This window comes from Triticum aestivum, chromosome 1A, assembly GCF_018294505.1.
Source record: "Triticum aestivum cultivar Chinese Spring chromosome 1A, IWGSC CS RefSeq v2.1, whole genome shotgun sequence".
Lineage (NCBI taxonomy): Eukaryota > Viridiplantae > Streptophyta > Magnoliopsida > Poales > Poaceae > Triticum > Triticum aestivum.
The window spans coordinates 336,323,454-336,330,625 of record NC_057794.1 but is presented as its reverse complement, the minus strand read 5'-3'; positions in this window follow the sequence as shown (position 1 = coordinate 336,330,625).

The window sequence follows — 7,172 nt, the reverse complement described above, 5'->3', positions numbered from 1 at the left end:
ATTTCGCTTACAATGAGATTACATATCACTCAAACATAATATTTTTTGAGCACTGGGTCTCTATCAAACGAGCACCCTCAAGAACTTCTTCAAAGTAGTGCTCAGCAGCCCTTCGACCTATGGCCGAATCCCGCGCTGCAACAGTGGTAGCATCCATCTCCGCCCAGTATGCTTTAACACAGGCAAAGGCCATCCGTGCACCCTCTATGCACGCCGACCTCTTCATCGCATTAATGCGTGGCACCACGTCAAGGAACTGCTGCACCAAGCTGAAATAGCTGTTCGGTTTTGACCTTTCTGGCCATAGTTGATCCACAACAGACCTCATGGAGAGTCTGGACAACCTATTTAGTTCGGCCCATTCGGCTAATTGGTTAGTCAATGAAAGCGGACGTTCGAGAGAATGGAATTATCTCCAAAACAGCCGGTCTACTTCACGGTCCGTCTGACCCTGGAAATACTTGGCCGCATCGGCAGCGCTCGCCGCCAAATCCATATATACATCCTTCGAACTCCATAGCCGATCCAGAGGGGCATACCGTGGATCTCCGAACTTCCTCCGCAACATAAAGGATTTCCCAGCTACAATATCCCCGTCTTCCCGCAGCTCCTCCTTCTTTGCCCTCATAGCAGAGCGGAGGTCCTTTCTCGTCGCAGCAGCCTTCTCAAGGTCCGATGCCTTCGCTTGGTTTTCCTTTTCGAGAACCCGACAACGGTCGGCGGTGGCTTTTAATTCTATGGCCATCTTGTCTCAGCTCTCGCCATGCACGGCCTTCTCGGCTTGCAACTCTTCGGCCGCCTTCAAAGCAACCACATTACCCAACCTCGCTTGTTCCTTGGCTCGGGCAAGTTCTGCCCGTAATGCTTCAACAGCGGCAGATCCATCTATAGTCACAACATGTTAAAGATACTGGCATCATGCTGCTCTTCCTATGTGGCGTTTACCAGATAATGACACTTACCCTGTGCCTCGTCAAGCCTTTTGTTAACAAGCTCAATGTCAGCATCTGCCGCATCCAACTGCCGTTCTAAATGGGAAAACTCGCTAGTCCGGCTAGCCACCGGAGCTTCCATCACCTGCACATAGAGGCAGTATGGTTATTACCTGGGAATATGATCCTCTATTCGTCGTTGTTTCTGATGACAACCAGAGTCTCAGGGGCTACTATCTACACAGGGCACTCCTAGCATGTGCAGGACTATCATACATTCTTTTATGTACCTCAAAGCCTGTCAGTAGACTCATAAAAGCTTCACGCAATCCGCTTTCGACGGACGATATCCTCTCCATCACCGTATTCATCAGCACACGGTGTTCATCTGAGATGGCCGCTCGCCCCACCAACTCCCTCAGAGCATCCGATCGCACACTAGACGGTGCCGGACTCTTTTGTCTGCTCCCTTCGGGAGCCGGACACTGGGAGCTTCGGGGGTCAATGGGATTATCTTCTAGCCTCACTGGACTCAGAGAGGCCCTTCGCGACGACACTTCAGGGTCGCCCGCTTTCGGAGCGGAGGAGTCCGGAGGAGGCGTTTCACTCTCCATCATCTCTGGAAGAAGATCCCCCGAAGACGAGCTCATTTGAGAGGGGCTAAGGCCCGAACTGCAAAGATATATGCGATGGTTATTTTCTCAGAAGAAAAAGATGGCATATCTGTACTATTAAAGTATTTCGGGGCACTTACGACTCGCGGGAGAATTGATCCCTCCATGGACTTTGTGCGGCAACATCGCCCCCCAAGGTAGGACCCTCTGTGGGAGACTTCTTCTCCCATTTGGAAGCTTCGGCTTCCGAATCCCGGGGCGCAGTCTTTTTCCTCTTCTGGTCGTCTTCCTTCATGGAGACGCTCGCTCCCTCGGTTAGAATGGGCAGCGTTGGGGACCCGCGTCCGCCCATATTATCCTCCACAGTATCTTCCTTCAAGGGCTCCGGGCAAGGTGCGGTCTGGAGCATCTTTTCCAATACCGGATTTTCCAAACCGTCAGGGAGGGGGGCCGAACACCGAATCAACTTCGCCTTTGTTAGCCAGTCCTGGTCAAAAGGCAAACTCTCAGAAATAACTTCGTAACAAAGGAGAGATAGTATGTTCGGGCGGAAGATGCCTTACCTGTTCGGCGGCGCGGTTACTACTCAGGCCCACGTCCTCGGCGATTTTCGGACACTCCACCTGAGTTCCGAAGAATGACTTGTACATCTCCTCGTGCGTTAGGCCGAGAAAATTTTGAATGACACGCGGTCCCTCGGGATTGAACTCCCACAGGCGAAGAGGCCGGCGTTTGCAAGGCTGGACTTGACGAACGAGCATAACTTGTATTACCACAACCAAACTGAAATCTCCATTGAAGAGATCTCGAATGCGGCTTTGCAGTATAGGCACATCCTTGGCTGGACCCCAGCTCAGACCTCTGCTGATCCATGACATCAGTTGTGGTGGAGGGCCCAAGCAGAAAATAGGGGCGGCCGCCCACTTGGCACTTCTCAGAGCCATGATGTAGAACCACTCCTGCTGCCACAATTCAGACACCTCTGGGATGGAACCTTTGGGCCACGGAGCTCCCGTCATCTTGCGTATTGAGGCACCTCCACATGCTGCATGTTGCCCCTCGATCATCTTCGGCTTTACTTCAAAGGTCTTGAGCCATAGGCCAAAATGAGGGGTAACCCGGAGGAAGGCCTCGCACACGACAATAAATGTCGTGATATGAAGAAAGGAGTCCGGAGCTAGATCATGGAAGTCTAGCCCGTAATAAAACATCAAACCCTTGACGAAAGGATCCAGAGCAAGGCCTAGACCTCGGAGGAAGTGGGAGCGGCCTGCCCTCGGGGAGGCAGCCGATGCAATATCTCGGCGGTCAGATATCTAGCCTCCCTCAACTTTTTGATGTCTTCTTCCGTGATTCAGGAAGGCACCCATCGGCCTTGAAGGCTAGATCCGGACATGACTGAAGGTTCGGGGCACCTAACTTGCACTTTGGGCGTTTGAGCTTGAGGTGGGGGAAGGATTTGATTGAGCACGGGAGGGAAAAATAAAAGCCTTGTCCCTTTAGAAAGAGGGTGAATATCAAGCGTCCTCTCTGTGTTCGTTTGGACTTGCCTATAATCTAGGAGTCCTAGAAGCAGTTGGGTTACCCACGCCCGTATTGATGAGAATCCCGGAATAAGGGGACAAGATCTCTGCTTTAACAAGACGTGCCAAGGAAACCGCCTCGCATGACGCGCTGAGGTGGGATAATAAAATGACTCGGATAAAGGCTTGGCCGTGGTGTGTCACACTATGGAATACGTCAGCAGATTAGATTTGTGTAAATATTATTCTCTCTATGGCAATATGTGGAAACTTATTTTGCAGAGCTGGACACTATCTTTGTGTTCAAAATCTTCTATGAAGTACTTGGAGGAGGAACCCGCCTTGCAATGCCGAAGACAATCTGCACACCGGACTCATCATCATTGAAGCCAAGTTCGGGGGCTACTGAGGGAGTCCTGGATTAGGGGGTGTCCGCATGGCCGGACTATACCTTCAGCCGGACTCCTAGACTATGAAGATACAAGATTGAATACTTCATCCCGTGTCCGTAAGGGACTTTCCTTGGCGTGGAAGGCAAGCTTGGCCATACGGATATGCAGATCTCCTACCATTGTAACCGACTTTGTGTAACCCTAACCCTCTCCGGTGTCTATATAAACTGGAGGGTTTTAGTCCGTAGGACAACATACACAACAACAATCATACCATAGGCTAGCTTCTAGGGTTTAGCCTCTCCGATCTCGTGGTAGATCTACTCTTGTACTACCCATATCATCAATATTAATCAAGCAGGACGTAGGGTTTTACCTCCATCGAGAGGGCCCGAACCTGGGTAAAACTTCGTTTCCCTTGCCTCCGGTTACCATCCGGCCTAGACGCACAGTTCGGGACCCCCTACCCGAGATCCGCCGGTTTTGACGACGACACTTGCTCTCATCACAAATGAGATTGTCGGCTTAGGAAGTGAGGAAATGATCGATAGATTCATCATCAAGAAGATCCTAAGAGCCTTGGATGGAAAATATGATACTATGTGCACGTTGATCCAAATGATGCCCAATTACAAAGATCTCAAGCCAACGGAAGTCATTGGAAGAATTTTTGCCCATGAGATGTCACCCAAGGATAAGGAAGAGCTTCACAACAAGTCTAGTGGTGCTTACAAAGCCTCATGTGATGCTCCTACATCATCAAGTGAGAAACAAACCTTCAATGAGGAATTGAGCCTAATGGTGAAGAACTTCAACAAGTTCTACAAGAGTAGAAGCAAGGAAAGAAGTTCCAAGTCAAGGTCCTACAATGACAAAAGATCTTCGAGTCGTGAACGTAATTGCTACAATTGTGGAAGACCCGGACACTACTCCAATGAGTGTACGGCTCCCTACAAACAAAGAGAAGATTCAGCCAAAAGGAGAAGTAGAGGAGAAGAATCACCACCAAGAGAAAGGAGTAGAGATGATCATTATGAATGAAGAACATCACGGAGAAGCAAGGATTCGGAAAGGAAGGACAAGGCATCAAGGAGCTACACAAAACGAAGACATCAAGATCATATTGGTGAATGGGTATCCGGCTCCGACAACCACTCTGAGAGAAGTTATCACTCCGACTCCGAATATACTCAAGATGAAGGTGTTGCCGATCTAGCACTTGTGTCAACCAATGCCTACGACATATTTGACTCACCAAATGAAGGAATCGGAAGATGCTTCATGACTAAAGGCCCAAAGGTATCACACCCCGAGTATGTTGATTTCAATAGTGATGAGGATGATTTGCTAGGTGATGATGATTTACTTGTTGATAGCTCTATTGATGAAAACTATGATGAAGTTGCTATTAATCATGCTAATCAAGATAAAACGAACGATGATGATAAGAAGGAGATTGAGCGTCTAACTAAAGAACTAAACACTCTTAAGTTAGCTCATGAAACTACCTTAGAAAATCATCAAGAGGTTTTAAAGACTCATGAGAAGCTACGCTTTGAAAAGCTCAACCTTGAGCAAGAGCATGGGTTCTTAAAAGAAAACAATGATGATCTTCGCAAGAAAAGTTCTTCTTACATTGCCAGGCATTTACTCTTGTCTACTTATATGCCATAAGTAAAATCTAGCAACAAGAGTAAGAAAGATTCTTCTTATAGTAGTAACAATAATCATGTCAAATCCAATGTTGTTGCTTCTAGTATTTTTCTTGATTCCACTAATGATTCTCTTAGCCAAGTTACACTTGAGCAAGAAAATAGCCTATTGAAGGGAATTATAGAGAAAGATGTTTACAAGAGCCTTGCCGGGAGTAAGCAATTTGAGGAAATTGTACGCAAGCAAGGAAGGCACCGGAAGAATCAAGGCATTGGTTTCGAACAAAAGTTCAATGCCAATGGAGTTGAGTGGGATGAAGATCAATACCCCAAGATGAAGTTTGTTCCTCAACAAGATAAGTATGATCCTACTTCTTTCCAAGGGACACAAGCTCAAGATGATCTTCCACCACAAGACCACAAGCAAAAGGGCAAGGACAAGCTTCAAGAGGAGATTGATGCATTTGAAGAAGCTCCTAAGGCCTTGGTCAAGTGGGTTCCCAAGACTACATCAAGTTCTACTTCATCAAGTATGACTAAAACTCCAAGGATTCCCATCAAGAAGAAGAACTAGAGAGTTCTTGAGGGTGACTCCGCCAACATACTTCACTCATATTATTTTGGCGAGGACAAGTGCAAACAACTTCCACATCTTGCACTAGTTCAAGGAGTCACAAACCTCTTGTTGGTAAGACAAGGGACAAGGTAACCTAATGCTTTCATGGACTTCATATTGTGTGTATGTCACTCTATGTATATGGATATCCTTGTTTGTTCCTTGTGGGACTAACCCGTGTAGGTATTGAAAGTGCAACTCACTACAATGGATTGCTCCAAATGATCTACATCACCATTGAGCATCCACATCTTCAACCTCTACATGAAGTCATCATCGACAAAACCCAAGGTTAGTTCATCCCACTTAGGGGGGATATCACATCTAGGGGGAGCTCTACTCTAATCAATTGAGCTAAACCAACTCTAATGGTGTGAACACAACAATGCTTTATGTAAAAGTGGCAACCCCACTTGTGCTTAAATGATGAGTATGACCTATGATCAAATGTTCTCATTTGACTCATAAGTCAATATACTCATATATAGATGACCTAGTCATCGCCCATTTCTTGATAGATGCTAGAGTGTTTGTGCATGCTTTGTCACGTATTTCATTTGCCATTTTATTGTGTGAGCATGTTGATTGCATATTTTACTCATTCAAGGACATCCACTTGTTGCTTTGATCGTTTGGCTCTTTTGCCAAGCGGACAGACAAGAATGCCTAAGAACCTCCTCTAGCTATCTATGATTTTCTCGTCTCAAACTCTATTCATGCTACATCACAAAGTTTGATCAAGTCAGATTCGAACCACACTGTGTGAGGAGCACTCGGAGTCCCCAATTCGTCATAGACTTAAACTTCTAAAACCTCTCTCTACATTTTGGTCTGACTGATCCATCCACTTCGGTCACACTGAGTTCACTGAGTTGATCTAGGTTTTCAATCTCGGTGCAACCGATTTGAACTTTTCGGTCACACCGAGTTGCAGTAACCGCTTGTGATTCTGCATCTCGGTGCCACCGAGTTGTTCCACTCGGTCACACCGACAGGGTCAGGATATATATACCCACGGGTGAGATTTTGGAAATTTCTTCAAACCTCCTCAGCTGCCGCATCGGGTCTCCAGATCGTCTCCTCATCGCCAGCGACCTCCCGCCGCTGGTTTCCATCGCCTTCAACGGGATTCAACCCCACCATTGCCGCCGTAGTGAACTCATCCCCGAACTAGGCTATGAGTTCGATCTTTTGTGCTAATTCCTTACTCCGATTCTTAGCACAATGCAATGCCATGTTCTTTACCATGTATGAAATCAATCTATCCAGAGAAAACGTTCCTTAGATTAGGTTTGATTCGAAAATTTAGGGTTAGGTCTCCACCGAACTCATCTCGGACCGACCGAGTTGTAGAAATCGGTCTCACCGATTTGGCTTAGGCCATTGCACTTGCACTTTTCGGTCTAACCAAAAGTTGCAAATCGGTGCGACTGAGTTCGAATC